The 27097-nt window shown below is 45.0% G+C and overlaps 1 protein-coding gene across 1 annotated transcript in view; it reads right to left on the minus strand.

The window, feature by feature from the left end:
• Positions 1-27097, minus strand: part of Scgdelta (sarcoglycan delta) — a 124855-nt gene that overhangs the window by 66546 nt on the left and 31212 nt on the right. The gene's annotated exons all lie outside the window — the stretch shown is intronic.

Consider the following 27097-nt stretch of genomic DNA (forward strand, 5'->3'; position numbering starts at 1 on the left):
GATTGAGCTTGCCGACTTCCTCCGCAAGCACAGCATCGACGTGGGCCTTCTAACCGAGACCCATCTAAAGTCCGGCGACAGCTTCTGGTTGCCTGACCACAACATTATCCGGCTTGATCGCACCAGCTCCAGGGGGGTGGTGTTGCGGTCGTCGTCAAGAAAGGAATAAAATACCACACTCTGTCCCATATCCGCACCACTATCATCGAGGCCCTTGGTGTGGAGGTGGAGTCGTCGACTGGATACGTTCAGTTCATCGCCGTCTACTGCCCTCGACAGTGTGCCGCCAGCAGTGGACTAGCGGCTAAATTCAAAAAGGACCTTTCCACCATCACCCGTAACGGTTCCCGCCTCGTAGTAGGAGGAGATCTAAACGCTCGCCATGAGGCCTGGCTTAACTACAGGCAGAACCAGAACGGTCGTCTGCTGTTCGACCACTCACAGCATGGGCTGTACTCCGTTTGGTTTTCGGATGAGCCAACATTTATCTCACCGGCGGGCAACCCATCGACGCTAGACCTGTTCCTGACAAATATCGGCTTGTCCAAGCCGGTAGCCTTGAACGAACTCAGCTCCGACCACCAACCGGTGGTGTCTGAACTGGGCTGCAACGTGGCTCCTGCTTCAAGCCTGCGCAAGGACTATCATCGCGTAAACTGGGCCCAGTTTGGACGCGTGGTAGACAGGCACATCATCGACAACCCGCCTCTTGATACCGTGGAGAACATCGACCGAGCGTTGGAGGGACTCCACCAAGCCATAACCGTGGCTGACGAGGCGTGCGTCCGACGAGTTCCTGTGAGGGGTAAGTTTATTGCTATTGATTCCCACACCCAACTCTTAATTCGCCTGAGAAATGTTCGTAGACGCCAGTTTCAGAGGACTGGAGATCAAGCGGTGAAACGTGAAATGGCCGATCTGAACAAGGAGATTGCTTCCAGAATGGTCTCACTCCGGAACGAAAGTTTCGGGCGGCTTGTCCAGAATCTGGACGACCGCTCCAGACCATTCTGGAAAGTTGCCAAGGTCTTAAAGACGCACCCTAAACCCATTCCGCCACTAAAAGATGAAAATGATGACGATCGGCTCATAATTACCCCTCAGGAGAAAGCAAATGCGATTGGTGAGCATATTGCCAAATCGCACTTGCTTGGCTCCAACATACAAAGTCCGCTCGAAGGTCAGGTTGAGCAATGCGTACTCAACCTCGATTCCTCCCCTTGTGCCATCCCTCCGGAGGATAGAATCACAGTGGAACAGATTTGCTCAGCGCTGAAATGCACCAAAAACATGAAGGCCCCCGGGTTTGACGGAATATTCAACCTAGTGTTGAAAAATCTCAGCATGAAGGTTCACTCTCTGCTGGCTGCTGTCTTCAACAGATGCTTGGAACTGCACTACTATCCAAGTATCTGGAAGACAGCGAAAATCATACCTATCCGCAAACCCGGGAAGGACCCAACGCTAGCTTCAAGCTACAGACCAATCAGCCTCCTTTCAGCGCTGAGCAAATTGTTCGAGAAACTCATTCTCAATCGTTTGCTCAAGTTTGTCGAGGAAAATAACATTCTCCTTCCGGAACAGTTTGGGTTCAGAAAGGGGCACTCCACCAATCACCAGCTAGTGCGGGTGATGAATAACATCCGAAGTAACAAAGCTGTATCCAAGTCCACAGCCATGGCCTTGTTAGACGTTGAGAAAGCGTTTGATAATGTCTGGCACAATGGGCTTGTATACAAGCTCTGTAACTTCAACTTTCCATTACATCTGGTTAAAATCACCCGTAGCTACCTCCAGCAAAGGTCGTTTAAGGTATCGTTGAATGGTTGTCTTTCAGACACGTTTTCCATCCCAGCAGGAGTCCCGCAAGGCAGTATGCTGGGCCCCTTGCTTTACAGCATTTACACTTCCGACATTCCTCCCCTTGGAGACGGTTGCGTGTTTTTCCTGTTCGCAGATGATACCGCAATAGCCGTCAAAGGAAGGATGCCTCGCGAAATAACGAACAAACTTCAACGATGCCTTAACGCCTTTGCTGATTATGCCACCACGTGGAAAATCAAAATCAATGCTTCCAAAACACAAACAATCATGTTCCTCCATCGACAATCACCCAAACTAAAACCGGCTCCCTCTTGTACTGTAATCATGGATGGCACAAGGGTTGAGTGGTCCGCCGAAGTAACCTATCTCGGGATGTTGTTTGACGAAAAGCTTCTATTCCGCTCGCATGTGGAGAAAACCGTAGTCAAGTGTTCCGCCTTGGTTAGGAGTCTGTATCCGCTGATTTGCCGCAGATCCCGCCTCTCAAGGGTGAACAAACTGGCCGTCTACAAACAAATCGTAGCACCTGCGATCCTCTACGCAGCTCCGGTGTGGGAATCATGTGCACAGACTCACAGGAACAAAATTCAGGTAGCTCAGAATAGAGTGCTGAGGATGGTTCTTGATCGTCCTTTCGACACTAGAATAACAAATTTACATGAAGAGGCAGGCATTGCCAAAATAGATTCCAAAATTAACGAAATTAAGACTAAATTTGCACAAAAATGTAATTTATCAGAACATGCTTTAATAAGCAATTTGTATATAGTAGGTTAGGTGTACATAGTAGTTGTAGGTTAGTTGTAGTTGTAAATAGTAGTTATAAGTAGTCTCCTTTTTCCAATTCAAATCAAACCAATCCCACCAAGGTGGTCATACTTTAAAATAGGCCTGATAGGTCTAGGAACTGTAAATAATAATTAAAATCTCAAATGTACTAAAGTTGAAAAGACGCATCTGTGTCACTTAAAAAATTCATACATGTAAACCACACAATCACAAGAAATAAAGATCATTTAAATGGCAAAAATGTTTTACCGTCAGTTGTGTGTAATTCACCAACTGAATGTCATCAAACATGTCTTCAAAGCAATTTTTTGTTCGAATTTGGTAAAACTTAGTTTTACTAATGATTGTGGTATGTTTAAAATTTATTTCCCGGAAAAAAGGGATCGTTAAAGTCTGGCTCGCTTTCGAGTTATTTTTTGTTGAGGGGGGGTTAGGAGAGGTATTTGAGGGGGGGGGGGGGTTTAGGAGTAGTAATTGAGAGGGGGGGGGGTAGGAAGGGTTTGATGGTGGGGAGAGGGGGGTAGGAGAGGTTTGATTGTGGGGGGGGGTAGGAGAAGTTTGATGGTGGGGGGGGGGGGTAGGAGAGGTTTGATGGTGGGGGGGGGTAGGAGAGGTTTGATGGTGGGGGGGGGGGTAGGAGAAGTTTGATGGTGGGGGGGTAGGAGAGGTTTGATGGTGGGGGGGGGGGAGGAGAGGCTGTTGAGGGGGGGGGGCGAGAGATTGTTGTGAAGGGCGGAGGGGGTTTACATTATTGCTTTTCCTCACGCCGTGATCCCCCTTATGCCGCTGATTTGGTCCAGCTTATTGCAGGACCAAGCGCCACGCCGTTCGAAGCGACAATGAGCAAAAGCATGACAGCAGCGCTGTTTTATATCTTTTCCGGTTCAGAACCTGATAGGATTTTCCGCAGTTTTTTATGAATGGGGCGGAGCAGAAAGTTTCTTTTGTGCAGAATATGTAAAGTAGGATGGACTTTGGATGTTAATATAATTGCATATATAGAGGCACCAGATATGTTTAACCGTCAGTTGTGTGTAATTCACCAACTGAATGTCATCAAACATGTCTTCAATGCAATTTTTTGTTCAAATTAGGTAAAACTTGGTTTTACTAATGATTGTGGTTTGTTTAAAATTTATTTCCCGGAGAAAAGGGATCGTCAAAGTCTGTCTCGTTTTCGGGTTATTGTTGAGGGGGGGGGGGGGGTTAGGAGAGGTATTTGGGGGGGGGGGGTTAGGAGAGGTATTTGAGGGGGGGGGGATTAGGAGAGGTATTTGAGGGGGGGGGTTTAGGAGTGGTATTTGAGGGGAGGGGGTTTAGGAGTGGCATTTGAGGGGGGGGGGGTAGGAGAGGTATTTGAGGGGGGTAGGAGAGGTTGTTGAGGGGGGGGGCGAGAGATTGTTGTGAAGGGCGTGTGTGCTTTTCCTCATTGTGGTCACGCCGTGATCCACCTTAAGCCACTGATTTGGTCCTGCTTGCTGCAGGACCAAGCGCCACGCCGTCCGAAGCGTTAATGAGCAGTGGCATGAGAGCAGCGCTGATTTATATCTTTTCAGGTTCAAACAGAATGATGTGCAACCAAGTGGTATTCGTTTATGATGACTGGGTTTGGGAAAAAGGCTTATTTCATGAAATCAGTGATAAAATTATCATTTGTACATTTTCAAAAGTTTAATTACAGAAAAATTGGAAAAAATATTTATTTCAACAGGTTCGTAATGTAATATCCTATCGATTGGCGTATTTGGATTTTAATTTCATCTATAAATGACAAAGTTACAAGCGTTCAAAACCTAACACTCCTTCACCACACATATTTTTTAACTTGCACCCCAGTATAGTCGACAAAGACGTAGTTCTACGTCAAAAAACGCGCGGTTCAAAAACGATACGAATCAAGATTTATTTCAGTCTCCCGGTTATCGTAAGATAGAAGCGGACGACGTGTATATAGGTACGTTTGGATTGAGGTGTATATTTCGACTGATCTGTTGGTCCAGCACAGAGATCTGATCCCTGCTGGGAGAATCAACATGTGAAACGGATTAGCAAAAAGCCTTTCCGATCGATCACTGCTTCGATAGGCGAAAGCATTGATAAGCTTGTCTAATGTGTGTTACTGTATATAATGATCGAATGTGTAGTGTGATACAGAGGACGGAAATTCATTTGTATGCTGAATCTAGTGCACGAGTATTTTCTTGTTAGGGTGGTGCTCTAACGTATGCCGGCCCCCGTTGAAAGTGTCGCCTATCAACCAAGGAACACGATATCATCGGCTGCTTCGGTTCGCTTCGGTCGTCGGTACTGGTAAACGATTGGGTATCCTCGTGTTTGTGTGGTCTGCTACTTCTCATCTGGTTGTTGTTGTTTTGATGATCAGCTGTTTTTCTCCCACGACTAATCATATTCCAGCTAGGCTCGGATGACGTCACGGGATTCCTCACACGATAGTTCTTCTTCGGGTTGCAGGTAGCTTTACAGGGTTGTAGCTCGGTAGTCTTCAGTGTTGGGCATACTCGGATTGAGAAGCCATTGATGAACCAGGACATGTCGGAGGATGAAAAATTCTTAAGTTTTTTGTAAATTGAATTAAATATTAACTTACAGGGTTGGAGGCCCGCAGGCCTCCCGTTGCGCAACGCCGTAGCGATGCGATAGAAGACTCATTGCTCTGAGTTTGGGTTGGCCGGACTAGCGACGTCGGTTGTGGGTTGGCGTATCGGCAGAACGCATATCTTGAAGATGGACCGTGTGTACTCCCCGTCGGCCGTCCGCACGACGACTACACGGATGTTGTTATCCTCGCCACGGTTGACACGGGTGATTCGGCCGTACTTCCACTTCAGGGGTGGAAGGTTGTCCTCCTTGAGCAGCACTAGAGTGCCGACGTCGATGTTGTCCCGCTGTTGAGTCCATTTCGTACGTGGGTGTAGGCCAGAGATATAATCGGTGCTATAACGCTTCCAAATGCGTCGGAGAAGTTCGTTGTTCTCCTGCCAACGGTCGAGGCGGATTTTTGGGATCTCGAAGAGGTCGGGTTCAGGAAATGAGGTAAGTGGTCGATGTATTAAAAAGTGACCCGGAGTAAGGACTTCCAGATCGTTAGGATCAGCAGAGAGTGGAGTTAACGGTCTGGAATTTAGGCAAGCTTCGATACGAGCCAGCAGAGTAATGAATTCATCCTGGGAGAGCACAGAATTTCCGATCGTGGCCCGCAAGTGCTTCTTGAAGGATTTAACTGCCGCCTCCCACAAGCCACCAAAGTTCGGGCTGCGGGGCGGGATGAATTTGAACGCAATGCCGTCGTCTGCACAGTGGTTGATCACTGCTGCTTGGTGTTGTTGGTCGTAGAATTGCCTTCGTAGTTTTGCCAATTCTTTTGCCGCTCCCTTGAAGTCCTTGGCGTTATCGCATTCGATGAGCTTCGGCGTCCCTCTGCGAGCGGTAAATCGATGAAGTGCAGCCAGGAACGCGGCCGTGCTAAGGTCGTAGACGAGCTCTACGTGGGTAGCTTTTGTGACAAGGCACACGAAAATAGCTACGTAGCATTTGACCGCTGATGCTCGCGGTGAATTGCGGTACTGTAACGGTCCGCACAGGTCAACTCCAGTGTTGAGGAATGGCAGCGTTGGCGTGACTCGCTCAGGTGGGAGATCACCCATTAACTGCTCGAGGTTGTTGGGCTTGCAGCGGTAGCAATTCACACAGAATGCACCACCTTCCGTGCCAGGTTACGGATTCGAAGTGGCCAAAACTTTTCTCGAACACAGGCGACGAGCAGTTGCGGCCCTGCGTGGAGATGTTTTTCGTGGTAGTGGACCAATATTCGTTCTGTGAGCGTGTGACGAGCGGGCAGGATCATTGGGTGTTTTCTGTCTTCCGAAATGGCTGCATGCCGCAGACGTCCACCCACACGCAGGATCCCGTTGATCAGAATTGGTGAAAGGTTTTTGAGCTCGGAGCGAGAGCTAACATGTCCACTGGTGCTGATTTCAGACAACTCTCGGGCAAATGATTCTTGCTGAGCGATCCGAACGAGAAACTGTGTAGTGTCATTCAGCTCGAACGTGGTGAGATGTCCAGTTTTTCGGTTGTTGTGGTTCTGGTACGAAACGTTGTGTTGGAAACGGCGTAGATAGGTGACTAGCCGCACCAGACGAGGAAATGAAGAACGAAGTTCAAAGAGTTCGTTGGGTGGTACTGCTTGTACCGGCAGCGATATCGGACGTTCCGCTTGGGCGATGTTTGGTAGATTGTCAGGAATTGGTTGATTGATCGGTGGCCAGAAGCGAGATGGTTGATTCAGCCACTGAGGTCCAATCCACCAGGCAGGTGTATTTCTCAGGTCCGCAAGACTCATACCACGTGAAATAATGTCCGCTGGATTCTCGGAACCGGGAACATGTGACCAGATACCTCCAGCGGTAAGACGCTGGATCTCCGACACACGATTGGCGATGAACTTCTTCCATCGAGCAGGTGGTGAACGAATCTGGCAAAGCACTATCATGGAGTCTGTCCAGAAGAAGGGCTTTGTCTTCAGGCTTATGCTCAAGCTGACCTTGTCGTACAGATGAGCCAAAAGAAGTGCCGATGAGAGCTCTAGCAACGGCGATGTGAGCAGAACCAAGTTCTTCGACTTTCCGCTAGGTGCCACTCTCGATTTAGCACACAGTAGTCTGACGGAGATGCTTCCGTCGATAGATACGGTTCGCAAGTAGACGCAGGCACCGTATGCGCGTTCAGATGCGTCGCAGAATCCGTGTAACTCGACGAGGACAGGATCTCGTGCGAACGCGGCCCATCGTGGGATGGATATCAGTGGCAAGTCGATTAAGCTGTCACGCTATTCCCGCCAATATTGCTGTTGCTTGGGTGTCAGTGGTTCGTCCCACGAAGTAGTAGTCTGCCAAAGTGATTGTACGAAGATTTTGGCCAGCACTACGACAGGACCGAGCAATCCAAGAGGAAGAAACAGTTTGGCAAGATCAGAGGCTACGACACGCTGAGTTGACCATTCGGGAACTGCGTAGCTGTACGTGTCCGAGGAGGGCTGCCATTGGATTCCGAGAGTTTTGATCGAAGTAGAGGGTGAATCCAGGGCTAACACTGATCGTTCGTCACGCAGTTCAATGGGAATTTTCGAGAGGACTTCAATTGAATTTGATGCCCACTTGCGAAGGCTGAAACCGGCGGACTTCAGAAGCGCCAGTAATTGCTTGCAGAGTTCTTCTCCTTCTTCTTCGTCGTAGACACCTGTCAACATATCGTCCACATAAAAATCTTTAACCAACGTTAGCGACGCCAGTGGAAAATCTTCAGCACTTTGTTTAGACAGCTCTTTTAGGCATCGAGTAGCCAAAAACGGGGCTGACGCAGTACCATAGGTGACTGTCATAAGTTCGTAGGTGCGTATCAGTTCTGATAACGATCTGCGCCAGAGAATACGCTGGAGTGGGTAGTCCAAAAGATGAATGAGAATCTGGCGGTAAATCTTTTCGATATCTGCAATCAGGGCAATACGATTCATACGAAAGCGAAGGTGTATGGCTAAGAAGTCATCCTGGACAACTGATCCAACCATCAGTGCCTGGTTCAGCGAAACTCCACTGTCCGTCCGACAGGAGCCGTCGAATACGACGCGTAGTTTTGTGGTTGTGCTGTCCGCTTTCTCTACTCCGTGAAGTGGTAGGTAATAGGACGGGACAGCAGGTGAACATGTGGAATCGTTGACTTCTCGCATGTGACCCAGCTGAAGATACTCATCGATAAAGTTGGTGTAGGCTTGCTTCAGCGGAGGATTTGCATCGAGACGACGTTCTAAGGCGAGAAATCTTCTAGTGGCAATCTGGTTGGACAGAATAGATGTATGCTTGGGAAGGATGACTACGAACCGTCCCGAATCATCCCGATATGTGTTTGCGACAAAATGTTCTTCACATGCGACTTCCTCCGCAGACTGGGTACTTGCTGACCAACATGACTCGACTTCCCAGAAACGAGTGATTAGTGAATCGAGAGACTGGTCACTGCATACCTAGGCCAATTCCCCCACTGGATCGTCCCGGCGACCCAGTGGTTCATCTGATAACTCCTGAAGAGAAGGCTGCCGCGATAGGTCAACACTTCGTCAGCTCCCATAATCTCGAACAAAACATCGTCAGCCCTCACGCTTCGTGAGCTGAGGTTGCTGTAAACGCAACCAACTCCATCAGATTCCTAATATTTTCCCCGAGGAATCCGAGATTACGGCTGACGAACTGTTGAAGGTTCCAGGTATCGACAACATCCTGAATCTGGAACTCAAACACTTGAGTTCCACATTCTACAACCATCTGGCACTGATTTTTAATCAGTGCCTCAGACTTGGCTACTTCCCCTCGTGTTGGAAGTCAGCTAAAGTCATACCTATCCGGAAACCTGGGAAGGATCCGCCCTCTCCTTCAAGTTATCGACCAATCAGCCTTCTCTCAGGGTTATCAAAACTGTTCGAAAGAGCACTGTACCACCGGCTCCTAACATCTGCCGCTGAAAACAACTTGTTACTCGAGGAACAGTTTGGTTTTCGGAAAGGTCGTTCGACCGTCCACCAGCTGACTCGAGTAACAAACATTCTCAGACGGAACAAGTCTGTTTCGAAAACATCTGCCATGGCGTTGTTGGACGTTGAAAAAGCGTTCGACAATGTTTGGCATGATGGCCTGGTGTTCAAATTGCAGCAGTACGGTCTTCCAATCTTCCTAGTGAAGATCATAAACAACTATCTATCAGACAGGACGTTCCGAGTCTCTCTGAATGGCATCACATCGGATGCATTCAACATCGGTGCCGGGGTTCCACAAGGAAGCATCCTTGGCCCCATCCTATTCAACCTGTTCATCTCCGATATGCCGGCTCTCCCTGATGGTGGATCGTTGTCTTTGTTCGCAGATGACACATCCATCGTCTACAAGGGTAGGGTCATCGGAGCTCTGACTGCCAAACTTCAGAGAGGCCTGGGCGTCATATCTGAATATTTCAACAGCTGGAAGATCCGTATCAACGCGGCAAAGACCCAGGTCATTATCTTTCCACACTCAAAATCTCCTAGACTTGTTCCGTCGGTGAATAACAAGATCTGCCTGAACGGCACAGTGGTGGAATGGTCCAAAGAGGTCGGGTACCTCGGGCTAACACTAGACAGCAAGCTTCTTTTCAGGGAGCACGTTGAAAAAACAAAACAAAAACCAAGTGCAACATCTTGATAAGATCGTTGTATCCACTTATCAACAGGAAGTCAACCCTGTCCCTGAAAAATAAGCTTGTTGTCTACAAACAAATCATCCTTCCTGTAATCGAGTACGGTATGCCAATCTGGGAGAGTTGCGCAAAATGCCATCACCTTAAACTCCAAAGGATCCAGAACAAGATCCTTAGGATGGTCCTAAACAGTCCCCCGCGGACTAGAAATTCTGAGATCCACTTCCTGGCTGGAATTCAAACATTAGAAGAACGGAGAGTATTCATCCTGGGAAGGTTCAGAGACACCTGTCTGAGATCAAATCATCAGATCATACGTGATCTAGCACGTTAGGTTAAGTTATAGTCGTAGTTAGGTAGGTTATCACATTTTTCAATTCAAATAAAACACATCCCCAAAGGGATATTCTGTAAACTAGTTGAAAAACGCAAATATTAAATTAGAATATCAAATTAAAAAAAGATGAAGAGCCAAGTAGGCTAATCAATTAAAATGATGAATCAATGTACTACCATAATCAACAGAAATAAACATAATTTTACTACATTACTACTACAAGGAACCAAATGCCACTTTTGCCACCTGTAGAGTATGGTGCTACTCATCGTGCAGCAGTTATAAAGTGCAAATGTTTTGCAAAGTACCATATCAACTAGATAATACACTATTTGAAACAACGGCATCAACGTCAGGAGCGGACGCATCGTTATTTTTAGACAGATTTCTATTTCAGGGGCGGTGGGTTGGGTGCGACTACTTTGCTTAAATTTTATGAACACAGCACTGTATGGGGCCTCCCTTAGCTCAGTCGGTAAAGGCGCAGCTACAAAGCAAGACCATGCTGGAGGTAGCTGGGTTCGATTCCCGGTCTGGTCTAGGAATTTTTCGGGTAGGAAAATTTCTCGACTGCCCTGGGCATAGAAGCATGATTGGACTTGCCACACAATTATACCAATGCAAAAATGGTACAGGCATCGAAAGCTCTCAATTAATAATTGTGGAAGTGCATATAGAACACTAAGTTGAGAGCACGCAATAAAGGGTGTCCACGATGAAATTGCCACACACAAAATTGATTCGCAAAATTCGAGTTTTCATCCGATTGCCATCAAATTTTCAGGGATTGAGAAATAACTATTAAACTTCATTTTACCATTTTACTCGTATTTTATTTACAGGCCATACGCAAATGCCCGCACCTTGGCCTTAACCCCGGCCATAAGATTCTGCACAACCTGTGAATCAACCGTTTTTTGCATGTAAACCCATACTTTCTTCAGTTCCTCGACTGTCTTCACTACCTTAGGTCGTTTAAGAAGGTGCTGCTTCATAATCGCCCAGTACTTCTCGATGGGGCGGAGCTCCGGAGTGTTGGGAGGGTTGAACATTTTCGGCACGAAATTGACCTTATTGTTCGCATACCACTTCAGCACGTCCTTGGAGTAGTGGCATGAGGCCAAATCCGGCCAGAAGATTGTTGGGACGTTGTGGGCCTTCAGGAGAGGAAGCAGCCGCATCTGGAGGCACTCTTTTATGTACACCTGTCCGTTCATCGTGTCCTGGGTCACGAAAGGTGCACTCCGCTTCCCGCACGTGCAGATGGCTTGCCAAACCAGGAATTTCTTCGCAAATTTGGACATCTTCTGAGTGCGGACATGCTCCGGAACGCTGAACTTATCCTTGGCCGTGAAAAACAGGTTGCCGGGGATCTGTTTGAAGTCGGCCTTCACATATGTTTCGTCGTTCATGATGCAGCATTCAACTTTCGTCAGCATGTTGAGGTACAACTTCCTGGCACGGGTTTTGGTGGACTTGTTCTGCTTCTCGTCGCGATTAGGGGCCTTTTGTACCTTGAACGTTCGAAGCCCAGCCTTAGTTTTGGCCTTCTGGACAAAACTTCGGCTTAGGTGCAGCTTCTTAGCCACATCCCTAACGGAGGCGTTCGGATTTCGGTTGAAGGCCCCAACTACGCGGTTGTGATTTTTGGTGTTGTACGGAATACTTTTTCCTTCACTTCTGGGCTTCCGATCGGTGGTCAACCGTTCCTCGAACCGCTTAATCACTCGCGACACCGTGGAATTCGCGATTCCCAACGTTTTAGCGATGGAACGATGCGAGAGATCCTTGTTCTCGTGATGAATGCGCAAGATTTTATCACGCACGAGCTGTTCTTTCGACTCCATTTCCGCGAGTTTTGATCACAGGACTTTAAAACTTGCAGGATGTATATAATGCACTATGAACTAAATCCACCCAAATTTTCATTAAATTCTACCCAACGGTTAAAAAGTTAGAGCAATTTCATAGTGTGGCAATTTCATCGTGGACACCCTTTAAGCTAATATGCGATATGCAATAAGCTTGAAATGCGAAGAAGAAGAAGAAGACTGTTCGAACGTTTCTTGAAAATGGAGTACAAATCTGGGCTCCATATCATGCTGAGCACATATCGCGCATCGAAAGAATCAGGAAACGTTTTGTAAGATTCGCCTTACGATAGCATCCATGGACCAATCCCGATAACCTATCACCTTACGATCACAGATGTGCGCGTATTGGACTGCAAACACTATCGGGCCACCGAATTTTCCTGCAGAGACTATTTATTTTTGACATGATTAGTTATCAAATTGACTGCAGTAGTGTGCTCCGAGATATCAACTGCCACGCTCCAGTCCGACGTACTGATTATGGCTATAGCAATCCACTCGACCAATGTTGCAGACTGTTCAATAATGTGTGTGATGCTTTTGATTTTAATACTAATAAACTAGTTTTTAAGAATAGAATTAAGTCCCGATAATTCAGTCTCTGTGGCTCCAATGCCAAGGATGGTGATTATAAATAAAAGAATGTAATACTGTTACCGAAAACCGGTAACACCGGCCTAAAATCCATTACCGAAGTACTAGCTTTGCATGGCTGAAATAACCGGTATTCTTATCCTATGCCAACGTAACAACAACAAACAAAAAAAATCTTTTGCTTGCTTAGCTTTAACAGTTTCATATGTGACATCCCAAACATGCATCATGTTTTATCGTTTCCCAACCACCTATTGCACCTACTCCCTCATGGCTACCAATTGAATCGATATTTTATAGTTCTACAGCCAGTTCCGCCTAACCATTAAACAAATTGTCCAACCGCGATACTTTTGCCCTATTCACCTGCAAATATTCCCACTAGCTTACCGTCCTACGAAAGTTTATTTTTATCCGTTAAACCAGGCCGTATGTCAACGCATCTCGCGAATGAACGATGATCCACCATAGCATCGCCAGAGACCGCGATAATTCCCCCCTGGACAGTGACCCACATTTGCCGGTCAGTTGACAGCAGTATTCTTCTGCAAAGCATTGAAAACGCTCCACTTCGTTACTCGACCACAAAACGTAGGTGCACGAAAGTAGACAGACAAGCCAAACAGACAGAGCCCGAGAGAACTCTCGTAAAAGTCAGTATAAGTTTATTTTTAGTTCAAAGTATTTGCCAACTTCGAGAGGCATAAACATGTTTTCTACTCGCGTTTTCCACGGTCGAATCTACTCAAACGAGAATGTGTGTATCGCCACGACCGATGCTCTTCATTCATCCCTTATAGATCTATCAACATGTAAACCGCGATCCGATAGATAGTATTTGACGTCACGACTTGGCCATAAATTAGAGCGTGTGCGACCTCATCACTGCACCGCGAGCTCAAGAACAGCGGACGTCATATCATCTAATAAATCGTGTAAAGTTCGTCTTGCAAGGCGACGGCCGGCGTCTTCTAGTTTAGTGATACGGTCGGTGTTGGCAGCTGTGTTACTAAGAAGTGTACATGGCTCCGTAATATAGGAACATTCCGAATCGGACCCGATCACGTCAAACGCCCGTGGGAGAATGCCAAGAGGAAAGGGATTTTATGGCCGGTTCAAGCTGGTATTTCCCACTCGGAGCTTAAGGTGTGAAAAGTGAAAACCGTGAAATGGCGCGAAATGTGCCGCTCACTACGAATTATCGATGCCATTCTAGCGCTTAGTAGCAATTTCCGCATGTTAGGGAGTGATAAATTTCGATTAGCTTCCAATGCTCCGTACGAAAGTCGCGTTGATTGCCGTGTGCTGACCCGATTTCTGGAAGGTGCTAGGGTTTGGATGTAAGCAGCGTCCGCGCTTCTATTATCATTTTCTCAGCGTCACGCACACGTGTGACGTGTTTGCTTGTTTACATTTATTTGCTGCTTGCTACACTATTCATTTGAAACGAAGGAATTGTTTAACACTGTTCGAAAGTATTTTTACAACACTCCAAACTTCTCAGGTGACACACACACTCATCACGAAACGGTTGCTTTCCAAAGTCGACGACGCATCGACCGAAAGAACTGCTGATGAAGAACAATGAGGAGGACCACACAATGGTTGCTGTCGAGAAAACAGACGGTCGCGTAGCACACATCGAGAGTGGCCTGCTTTTGTCGACAGCCGAGTGAACACTGTCCTTTTCTTTGGCAACCTTTCCATTTGAACTACGTATTAACCAGCTGTTCTATTATCGGCAACTCGAAATCAGCCGCATTTTGTAGAGCGTATATTGCATGTAAAGAAAAATCTGGCATGACAAAATTTCTAAGTTGAAAAATGTAGTCAGATTAAAGCTGAAAGACTAACGAATCGTGTGAAAACATTCAGCGAAGCGTTTTGATTGGCAAACATAGTGAAATTAACGTTTAAATTTTGTTTGCCGAAAGCAGTACCTATGATTTTAATATCACACAAATCAGTTCCCTCTAGTTAAAACCTGGGTGATGGAGAGACGGACCTCAAAATCGAACCATTTTCGAGCTGTCAAATCGAACCAATTTTTTACTTTCCTAGTATTTATAAACGAATTCAAGTACTGCAATCCCATCAATATGAACGATATTCATGTTTACCTCGAAACCACGCTTGCTGTCAACCGATGGCGATGCATCGATTATTTCAACCCTTTCAACGTTGAAAAACAAAAATAAAAATAACTACTTAGGACCCGTACCCTGCCATGAAACGCAAAAATGCGAAATTTTCCCAATATTGATTTTTGACGTAGGACTACGTCTGTGATTTCTTTATGGTGGTACACTTTGTGAAAACCGAAAATGGAACATGTAACAAAATTATGAAAGATTTTGAACATTAATAACTCAGCTGCCCCTGGACGAATTTAAATAATTTTATCACCTATTGATCATAAATATTTCTACGCATTTTCTGATGATTTTTTTAACAATAAACTATTGAAAAGAGGTATTGTTAAGCTTTGTCCAATGTACAAATAAAAAGTGATAATTTTAATAAGCGTTCCTCCCAAACCCAGTCGTCATAATCGAGAACCACTTGGTTCTACATCATACTGTTTTAACCTGATAAGATATATAAGAGCGCTGCTGTCTAGCCTCATCTCATGACTTTCTCAACGAACGGCACATCCACATTGTCATCATCACCGAGGCTCACTTGCAGCCCGAGCTGAACGTCTTCATTCCCGACTTTCGGCTCGTTAAGCTTGACCGCACCAGCTCCGGGGAAGGAAAAGTGGCCATCGCTGCGAGACGGAACATCAGTTGCCGGCTACTACCAAACTTCGAGCTGAAAACTATCGACGACATCGGAGTTGAGGTGAGCACATCGCTTCGTCCAATCACCATCATCGCAATCTACTGCCCCAAGCAAACCAACATTAGGGATGGCTTGGCCGTAGACCTCCGAAGAGACATCATCAAGCTAACACGACGACGACAAAATTGCATCATCGCTGGCGACCTGAACGCCAAGCATATATGGAAAAATAGTCGGCGAAACCAGAACGGCACAATCTTGTACAATGATCTTCAGGAAGCCCACTACAACATCCTGTGTCCGGACATTCCCACCTGGTTGAGTCGATCCGGAGCTCATGCCGCCATCGACATCTTCATCAGCAACATTGGCGATAACATCTCTCAACCTATCGCCTATCAGGAACTGAGCTCGGATCACTATCCGGTGGTGGCCGAAGTAGGTTCCTCGGCCAATAGGTTTCAAGTTTCAGCAATCAACTACGACGTCCTGCCGGAGTCGTTCGAAGAAGTCGATCAGTGTCTGCAAACCATCGAAGAGGCGATATCCCGTGTCAGGGAGCAACACGTACCAGCATCCAGACAGGTGAATCATACTCTGAACCTTGACAGCCCAACCAAAGATTTTATCAGGCTCCGTAACACTATTCGTATGCAGTTCCAGCGTTCTGGGCTGCCCCACTTGAAGACCAATGTAAATAGGCTAAACAAAATTATCCGTGCCAGGATGGTGGAACTCTGAAATAACGATTTTGCCAACAAGATTCGCTTTCCCCCAGATTGTGCAAAGCCATTTTGGAAAATTTAGAAAAATAAGTCGAGACCGATCACTCCGCTTACCTCTGTTAGCCAGAACTCGGACCCATCCCTACTCATAACCCCAGTTGAAAAGACCAATGCTCTTGGCCAACATTTTGTGATTTCACATAATCTTGGCCAAACCATGATGAGGCCCCATGGGCATGCCGTACTGGAGGCAATGTCTAGAGTCGCTGACACCCCCGTAGTAGTGCATGATGATAGTAGAATATCGGCTAATGAGGTGATAGCACCTATTGGAATCACTAAAAACATGAAGGCCGTGGGTATGGATGGTGTGGTCAACCTGGAGTTGAAAAACTTGAGTATTGATTTCTTCAACCATTGTACCGTTATCTTCAACAAATGTTTGGAGCTTGGCTACTTCCCTGCATGCTGGAAGTTAGCCAAAGTGATTCCAATACACAAGCCTGGCAAAAATCCTACCAGTGCCGAAAGCTATCGCCCCATCAGCCTCTTGTCCTCCATCTCGAAGCTATTCGAAAAGTTGATGCTCAGCCGGTTGCTGGAGCTCTCCAACGAAAATAACATCTTTCTCAAGGAGTAATTCGGGTTGAGAAAAGGCCACTCACCATCCACCAACTCATACAGGTTACTAACATCATCAAGCGGAACAAGTCCGTGTTCAATACATCTGCCATGGCATTGTTGGACGTCGAGAAGGCGTTCAACAATGTCTGGCATGATGGTCTAGTGTACAAGCTGCATCGATACAACTTTCCGATCTACCTCGTGAAGATCATCAAAAACTACTTGTCGCTCAGATCATTCCAGGTCTACTTGAGCAATGTCCCCTCTGATACGTTCAACGTTGATGCAGGGGTCCTTCAGGGTAGCTTGCTTGGGCCTATCCTATTCAACATTTTCACGTCAGACGTTCCTTCCCTGCCGGGTGGTGGTATCCTGTCAATGTTCGCAGATGACGTATCCATCATCTATTAGGGTCGAGTGATCCGTGCTCAGGCCAGTAAACTACAATCAGGCCTATTTCAAGAGCTGGAAGATTTGTATCAATGCAGCTAAAACACAAACCATTCTGTTTCCACACTCGAATTCACCTCGCCTTGTTTCGCCTGCTAACGTCAAGATCCATCTTGATATCACTCCCATTGAATGGTCGAGTGAAGTAGTCTACCTTGGCCTCACCCTCGATAGCAAATTGCTATTCCGATCCCATGTAGACAAGACATCCACCAAGTGTAACATCTTGATCAGGTCGCTCTACCCTTTGATACATAGGAAGTCCACCCTGTTCCTCAAAAACAAGCTTGCTGTCCACAAGCCGGCTATTGAGTATGGTATGCCAATCTGGGAGAGTTGTGCTAAGTGCCACCACCTAAAGCTTCAGAGGATCGAATACAAGATCCTCATAATGATCCTTAACAGTCCACCGCGAACTCGTAATTCTGATATTCACCATCTGGCCGGTCTTCAGGACTCGAGGAGCGAAAGACGTTCACACTGGAAAGGTTCAGAGCCGCCTGTCTGCGATCAAACCACCAGATCATTCGTGATTTGGCAACCTAGTTAAAGTTGTTAGATAGGTTTCTGTGCTCAAGTAGGTAGGATATCAATTTTTTTTAGTTCAAACGGAAACAAGCCCTTAAAAGAGTATCCTGTAAATTAGCATTAAACGCAATCATCACATTAGAATAACCAATTAACTAGAACAAAGTTGAAGAGCCAAAGGCTTACCAATTGGAATGTAAAACCAAATTTTGAAACTTTAAAAAACCAGCAAATAAACGTAAATTTTACTACTACTACTAGCCTCATCTCATGTTCGCTTCGGACGGCGTGGTGAGCAGGCAGCAAAAGCAGCAGTAGGAAGGTGGTGGCAGTGTAGGTAGTCCACTTTTGTACCCAACAAGCAACAATGACTGATCGTGGCAAAGGAGGACAAGGTCTTGGTAAAGAGGGCGCCAAGCGTCATCGAAAGGTTCTTCGTGATAACCGCCATCCGTCGTCTGGTTCGCTGTCGCGGTGTCAAACGTATCTCCAGTCTGATCTACGAAGTTTGCTGAAGGCGTTCCTGGAACATGAGATCCGTGATGCTGTCACCTACACTGAACACGCCAAACGTAAGCGGCCATGGATGTCATCTACGCTTTAAAGCGACAGAGGCACACTCTGTATGGTTTCGGAGGTTTTTCTATATTCAGAACCACACGTCCCCAACGACCACACAAAATTCTCTCCAGAGTTGTAATCTTGTAACCAAACATGGAAGCAAGTGATTTTGATCGATTCTCTTCATCAACTTTCTCTTTGAAAAAAAAAATACTACAAATTTCGTACGCCTACAATTCAAAACCGGAAAGAGTTAAGATTATAGATGATCGATGAATTGAAAGAACTAAATGCTCTTCACATTTGTTCCGTCCACTAGCTGTTCTACGTCAAGCTTCTGTTCGTGCCCCTAGGTGGATCAAAACACGGAACAAATGTCGATTGGACTTGCCATCAACGCATCGAAGACGAAATACATGAGAGGAAGAGGTTCTAGGGAAGACAATTTTAGCCTCTCACCCCGAGTTCAGATTGACGGTGATGAAATCGAGGTGGTCGACGAGTTCGTGTATTTGGGCTCACTGGTGACCGCCGAAAATGATACTAGCAGATAAATTCAACTCCGGGGGACGCTCCGGTCAAATAAAAATCGCAAGCGAACGAAGTTGAAGATCTACAAGACGCTGATTAGACCAGTGGTCCTCTACGGACACGAGATCTGGACTATGCTTGTGGAAGACCTGGACTATGCTCGTGGTGTTTTTGAACGGAAGGTGTTGCGTACCATCTACGGTGGAGTGCAGATGGATGACGGAACGTGGAGGAAGCGAATGAACCACGAATTGCACCAGCTGTTGGGAGAACCATCCATCGTTCACACGGTGAAAATTGGGTGACTACGGTGGGCTGGGCATGTCGTAAGAATGCCAGACGATGACCCAGTGAAAATGGTTTTCGGAAACGAACCAAACAGGAACAAGAAGAAGATGCGCACAGCGGGCAAGGTGGATCGACCAAGTATAAGGCGACCTGCGGACCCTTCGCAGACTCCGAGGCTGGCGACGCGTGGCCATGGATCGAGTAGAGTGGATACGACTTCTTCGGACAGTAGAGGACAACAAGGCCTTAGCCTGATTGGTAAGATAAGGTAAGGTAAGGAGATCAAAACACTATGATGTTTTATGCGTGACGGTCTCTGGACTTGGCCTTCTTCAGGGGATGCAAAGTTTAACCATCTATCGTTCGGTGCAAAAATATTTAATATCTTAAGGCAGCCCTACTTTTGCTCAATAAAACAGATGAAGTTATCCTTAATAAGTAAAAAAAAAATCTCCTTAAAATAGATCGGGTTGCTCCTTAAATGATTGATCAAAATACATTAAAAATCTTAAAATGCTCAGTAAATATTTAAAGTACGCTCCCTAAAATAAAGAAAACTGTACATTAAGCATTTGAAAATTCTCCTTAGTATGCACCGCTTTGCACCATTTTGAAGTGTATCATCGGAAAAGCTGCTGTAGAAAGGTTAATAAGTACCATGAAATCAGCTGAAATGTTCAGTAAATCATTGTGTGCATTTTTGCACACAATGACCCCACACCCCAACCAGCTTGTTTAAAAAAAATCATAACTATGAACCATAAGAGGTAGAAATGTGGTGTCTAAAGTAAAGTTGCTTCGAATTTATAGTTCTACAACGTTTTGGATCATTGGACTATCTCAAATAATGAAAAAGTGTGTATTTTCACCAATTTTATGGACTACCTTAATTTCACTAACATGAAAGATTGGCCAAAAAATATGTATACTTTTTTTTTATTTATTATAATCACTCTAACACTCTTGGGTCATTAGGACTTGTCCGGAGGTGAGATTTGAGCTCGTGACTTTGGCGTGAGAGGTATGGATGTTAACCACTACGCCGGGGTCGCTCCCAACCAAAAAAATATATTATGAAACCTTCTCAAATACATCATAAACCTAAAAGTGATGGATTGGGTGCAAAATATTTTTGTCTTCCTAAATACGGCTTTGGGACCGTTTTACACTGACATATCATGTGTCCAGAACAAAAAGCTAGTATTCCAGATAACTAACGGTCAGCGACCCAAAAAACCAGCTGGTGCGAAATCACCAAACACGACACCGATTGATCAAAAATCCACCGTTATCGCCGAACTGCTGAAGTTCCCAAGCCTGGGTGATTCCTCTTGTCCACAAGTTAAACGAGCGCAAAGTTCGTCAACGTCGTTCCTAACACCTCTGCAAGCTATCGTGTTTTTGAAGACGTAAGCCCGAAAATGTGTTGCAATCGCAAGAGCAAGAGTGGCAACGGGAAGGAAATAGATGAATCCTCCACTTCCACGAGCAGCAGACGAAGCCCGCTGGTAAAAAACTTCGCCGGGATCTCGCCCATCAACATCGGCAACATCACGAACCCCACGAAACTTGACGTGCTCCGCACCTTCATCAACAGCCATAGCCTCGATCAGCGATGGGAAAAATCGAAAAAATCCAAAATCAGGACCGGTCGAAAATCACTACTGATCTTGAGATCACCAAAATCACAAAGCAGAAAATCAAGCCTGATTTAAACCTTAGCTGATTTTGAGGTAAAACCATAAACGGAACATCAATGCCTTGGTATTACAGTCTAACTAAGTAACCGACATTCACCGCCATTTTGGTGCCAAGATGGCGGACCAAAATTCAATATGGCGGTCTCTGGACAGCGTATATGCATATCAACTCATGCAATATGAGTATCTATGAAATGGGCTCGATGAGTATCCCGAGAAACACATGGTGTTATGTGTCCAGATTCTAAGTGGACTAGACTTTATTTGACATTTTGCACGCTAGATAAGAATCTCCTTTATCAAAGTATGAGCTTTTTAGGTCCTATCTACATTGATCAATTCGCTTCATCGACTCTCTCTTTGGATCGCCACGGCCGTGTGGGGCTTTTTGAAATATTCATCCTAAATTTCTGGTTTTCTACGTTTTCATCATGTTTATACCAGTTTTGATAGTGATTGTTCGAATGAAGATGATGTACACTCTGATACATTAGTACTCGTCGATAGCCTCAATCATTTTAATGTCATTCACGAGGTTTACACGTAGCATAGTATAAAAAGTATACTATCTTCAGTATATATTTTAAACAAAACCCGATTTGTGCGAGAATATGTTGGCCAAAGTTTTCTTTCGTAAACAATAAGCACCGTGGCACCGCATCACTGCAATTTCGGATGTATAAATCTTAAATTGGTTTATAAACTGAACATTGAAAGATTTAATATGTAACAAATTTAAAAGGGTGATTCCCAAAGGACTTCCTTCGTATGGAAATGGCTCTTTTCAAAAAATCATGTGATCTATGGTGCATCTATATGTGGTTGACAGGGATAGAGTCCCCCTGGGAAAAATTCGCGGAGGCAAATTTAAAGGGACATCCGAGGAGGGTGACTCTATCTTCCATGGAAGAAAAATTTCGTTCCGTTGTGCTGACCTGCACACAAGCAGAGTAGATAGATAGAAGATAAATGAAAATTTTAAAGATTTCCTGCAGTAAAGTTGAAGTAGATGCGATAAATGTAAGAAGATTTTTGCTTCCAAGTTTGGTTACAAGATTACAACTCTGGAGAGCATTTTGTGTGGTCGTTGGGGGCTTGTGGTTGTGAATATGGTCAAACAAGCACAGATAAATTCTATTCCAACTCTTTACTGATGTGATGTGATTTACTGATGGCCCTGAAAAGGGCCGTTTTATTGAAGAGGACATCCATGGCCACTTACGCTTGGCGTGTTTAGTGTAGGTGACAGCATCACAGACCTAATTTTCCAGGAACACCTTCAGCACACTTCGTAGATCAGACCGGAGATACGTTTGGCAACACCACGGCGAGCCAGACGACCGATGGCGGTTATCTCGAAGAACTTTGCGATGATGCTTGGCGCCTCCTTTACCAGACCTTTTCCTCCTTTGCCACGACCAGTCAATTGTTGCTTGTTAGGTGTGAAGGAGTGGACTAGCCACCACCTTCCTACTGCTGCTGCTGTTCACCACGCCGTCCGAAGCGAAAATGAGCTAAGGAAGCAGAATGAAGTGCAACCAAGTGGTATAAAAGCTACAAAGACTCCTCCCATTATGAGTAGTTTGCTATCAAGTAGCGACACTGTTTTTTTTCCTTTTGCGTACACGGCGAATGAGACCGACCCAAATTTGAGTTTAGTTCACTCATAATCGCCAAAAGTGCAGGAACTCAGCGATGAGTAAATGTTTCTCATGGTTTCCTGTGGAAAACCTAAAAAATCTGCCAGAAAATGAGGAAATTGATGAAAATTTTATTCAGTCTCGGAGTAGTACCAATAGACTGAGTGAATCCAATCTTTACTTTTATCAAATTCAGGAATTTTTCCCTGGAACATCCTGGAAAAAAACCTAGGAAAACATGAGGCAAATTTACTCATCGCTGAGTTCCTGCACTTTATTTCTTATTTCTGAGATAACTAAACTCATTCGCCGTGATATCAGCTTGAAAGATATCGGCGCCGGTGGTTAGCGTGATTACCCCTCACCCAAGCAGGCCTGGGTCCCATCTCTCTCAGCGCCACCGGCATGTTCTAAGGCATAACATCTCTGATCACGCCTTCCTTCGGGAAGTAAAGCCGTTGGTCCCCGGTTGAGTTGATGGGTCGATTGGTAGGGTCCAGGTGTGGGAACTGCCTCCCTGGCGTCGGTAGCATTGGAGCTCAGTACGGAAAACAAATCTCGCGTCACTTTTCAATAGGTCCATCTACATTCATCGATTCTCTTCATCGACACTCTCTTTCTTTAATAACTCGGCTTCACAAATGTTTCCTGCCGTCTTAGTCGAATTAGATGCTAGATTGTTGCTTCTTCCATCGAAAATATCCGGCCGTGGCGATTCAAAGTTGATCAAAATAATTTGTACCCCTGCTTCCAGTTTGATGACATGAGCATTTTATGTGGTCGTTGGTTCTGAATATGGACAAACAGGCAGATGAATTCTATTCCTACTCTTTACTGTACTAAGCTTGGTGGCCCTGAAAAGAGCCGTTTTGTTGCCAAAGTTGGTGATGATTTAACCTCCGAAACCAAACAGATTGCGTTTCTGTCACTTCAAAACGTAGATGACATCGATGGCCGCTTACACTTGGCGTGTTTAGTGTATGTGACAGCATCACGGATCTAATTTTTCTGGAACACCTTCAGCACACCTCGTAAATCAGACCGGAGATACGTCATACACCGCCACGGCGAGCCAGACGATGGATGGTGGTTATCTTGAAGAATTTGCGTTTGGTTCAGAATATGGCGATGAGTGTGCAAAATATTACGCAATTTCATCCTCCCTATTCGCACGCGCCCGAGGATCGGAGGCGACTGCCACTTCGACTTGTTTCGTCTACTTACTACTCTCTGACGACTGTGCTGGGGAAGCAGCATATGCATGTAGATAATTGGTGGATTTGTTAGTTAATTCGACGCTTTTGGACAATGCTGGACATTTACCAATTTTTCAATAGTTTCTTGTTGAAAATCAACATTCTCAAGCATTGTTATAGATGCGTAGCCATATTTCTGATCGATTGGTGATGAAATTATTGAGATTGGACCAGGGTCAGCTGAGTTATTAACGTTCAAAATCTTTCTTAATTTGTTACATGTTCCATTTTCGGTTTTCACAAAGTGTACCCCCATATAGAAATCAAAGACGTAGTCCTACGTCAAAAATAGGTTTTCATTAAATAAACTATAAAACAATGTAACAGATATGTTTTTAGGATTGCTTCTATAGTATTAAAAATGTTGAACAACACATCGCACCATGAGATTTGTCTCAAGGCAGATTTTTTCCACTTCCCTTAGGGTATTTGGGACAAATCCGGATGTGGCCAATATAGTTTTTACGATACTCAGTTTGACCGCCAACGGATATGGCTTTGAATTCTCATGTGATTTGATGTATCGCTTGATGGATTTTGATTCAAAAAGGATTTGCCACTTCCCCGGGGCTACCCGGAACATGTTCGGGTGTGGCCAACATGGTGCTGGTCACTCATCATGACTCTAATTGATCTTATTTTTGAATTCTCATGTGAATTGATTTATCGCATGGTGGGTCTGGCACGTTTATGAAAAGCTCTGGTCTGATGCTCACAGGAATATGTTCCGGCCATTCTGTAGAACCAGCGTAACGAATCCAGAAACATTCAATAACGTTCTATGGGACCATGGTACTTTTCTACTGTTCAATACTGTGCTAAACTAATGCAGCATCGTCATGGAACTGTGTTACGTTTAATTTGTATCGTGAGCATAAACTCGGAAAACTAAGATTGGTTAGGAAAATGAGTAGGATTACATCAGTGTACGCATAATCATATCAGCAAAAAGATAATGCGCAGCCCTGCTCTTGCTTGCAAAAGAGACTGAACAACAAATTACATTGCCGATACGACCGTTGCTCAGCTTTTTCTCTGACGTTTCCGCTGTGGGGGAAAAACAAGTTCGCATCGAAGAGTCATTAGCTCACGGTGTTGCAGTTCAGTCGCGTTTTGTCGAACGGTCGTACAAAAAACCGCATGCGTTGCAGTTCAGTGCCAGTGTGTGTGCCTCAAATCATCCAGCGCAGACGGATCGACTGGGCCACTGAATTGCCAGACCAGTGATAAATATTATCAACGAAAGGAAAAATAAGGCAGCCAACGAAGATCCAGCCGAAACGGATCGGCAATCATCACATCGCGGTTGGCGCTTAATCTCTAAAGGTGAAGGGAAAACAACGAATCGATTGGAAACAGCGAAGATCAGGCCCATACGAATCGGCTAGACTAGTCAATCATCAGATCGGCGTTAGCATTTGAGAACGAAAGGCCCCAGAATGGTGAGTTGCCTTGTGAAACCATATAGAAAACCGGTCTAATTTGAGGTTACGTTCTTAGGGCCTTTTGTAGAACCTTTTGCGTGGAGATCGAATTCGTAGAGGACGAAGCAGTGGATTGAGGGAAGGCCGAAGCGGGATTCACGCGAACCGACGTAGGAGTGGCATTCGGCCAAGTAGTAGTAGTGGGCCACGTGCACGTGAGGACGTCGGCAGAAGCTCTGACCGCGGAACTTTTAAGACCACTGGGGTTGCATGATCACCCGTTGCATGTGTGCATCGCTATCCGTTGCTTTCGAGGATTCGGAACGGTTAGATGTGTGTGGACGAGCCCGGTGTCCATAGCTGCAAAGGCGTGGTGATCCAGAGACGGAAGCGATCAGGCGAGTGCTGGAGTCTTCGCAGCAGGGTTGAGCAGCGAGCAAGCATGGCGGTGAGCAAACTCATTTTTTTTATTAGGTGCACCTATTAGTAGAGAGTAAACGGTATACAGGTAGAGGAAAATTCTATGCTAGTCAGTTAGAGCAAAGCCTAAATAGGTGAACCATACTTGTGTCCATATGTAATAAACGTCAGAAATGTGAAGTTCAGTTTTGTGTGCGCTTATTTTGAGAGCTACACACTTAATCTAGCTCGGTAAAATTTCCAACAGCCGATTACCTCGGCATTTACTTTTGCTGATATCTCTGCAAAATATTTGTTTTTTAGCTGATAACTCAGCAAATAGTTATTTGTCAGCTGAGTCTCGGCAATTGTTTTACTGAATCTCAGCAAAATAATATTGCAGAACTACTCGGCTGTTGGAATCTCGGTGAAAAAATTTAAGTGTGTAGTTCAGACGATATTTTATCCAATATTTTTTGGTAAACATAGATGCATTCTATCACATTGTACATTTATTTTTAAAGTTATCCCTCCAAAATAAGTGTCCAATCAGAAAACATGTAAACACGCCGTTTTCTCATTTCCAGTTTTTTACAGATGGGACTGACTTGCGATTATGGGCAGTGCACCTCTATTTACAGCTTCTTCGCCCAACCGTTTAACCATGTTCAGCAAAAACCAGCTTCGGTTTGCAAAAACTGAACCGAATCCGTGGTTGATATTTCACACACCCGACCCCAAACTCGTTTACACGTGTAAACGGTGCTGATGGATTCGATTGTGTTTTCGAAACCGAGGCCCGGTTTTGATTTCAGTTTCGTTTACCGTGTAAACGAAATGAAAACTTTACACGGTGTGCACCATTCGTTCACACGTGTTACGATTTTGAGGACCGTAACAGTACATGAGTGAACCGGTTGGTTTTCTTGTCCACCACTAACTTCTATTCGGCCTAACGTCTATTAGACCGAATGTCCTCATGCCAAACGTCCATATGTCAAACGTCCATATGGCAATCGTACATATGCCAAACGTTCTGGCTCCGTTTGTTGTCAACACCCTCTAAATAAATAAAGTTCTAGTTCTGAAGTTTTAAACGTTTGTGTCTTCGGTACGCTTTTTGTTTGTTTTACAAGCTCCCTTCTTTTAAATTAGGTTGGTATTCAAATTTATTGACGACAACTTTCTTATTATAGAAAATAGAGACCCAAGCTAATAGACAAAGTTGTAGCAAAGGTGATTCAAAGCTTCTTTAGAAACATTTTTTCTATCTCTTATCGTTCTTATTTTAGAACAATTTTTCAAAATTGATTTAGTGTTTTCCTGAAAATTGTGTTTTTGAACTCCACTATTTTAACTTAAAATTACCCAACAACACTGTCTTCAGATAACTTTTAGAGTACAAATTTACATTTTTGTAGAATACAGTTTGTCAATATCTCTAATCAATCACTAAATTTTCAGAAATTATGAGTTATTACGTACTCAACTTAGTGTTCTTTTAAGCATTCCTATAGTTATTAATTG

Source organism: Ochlerotatus camptorhynchus, unplaced genomic scaffold (genome assembly GCF_037179485.1).
Source record: "Ochlerotatus camptorhynchus isolate MF236.1 unplaced genomic scaffold, CSIRO-AGI_Acam_v1.1 ptg000626l, whole genome shotgun sequence".
In the NCBI taxonomy this organism is placed as follows: domain Eukaryota; kingdom Metazoa; phylum Arthropoda; class Insecta; order Diptera; family Culicidae; genus Ochlerotatus; species Ochlerotatus camptorhynchus.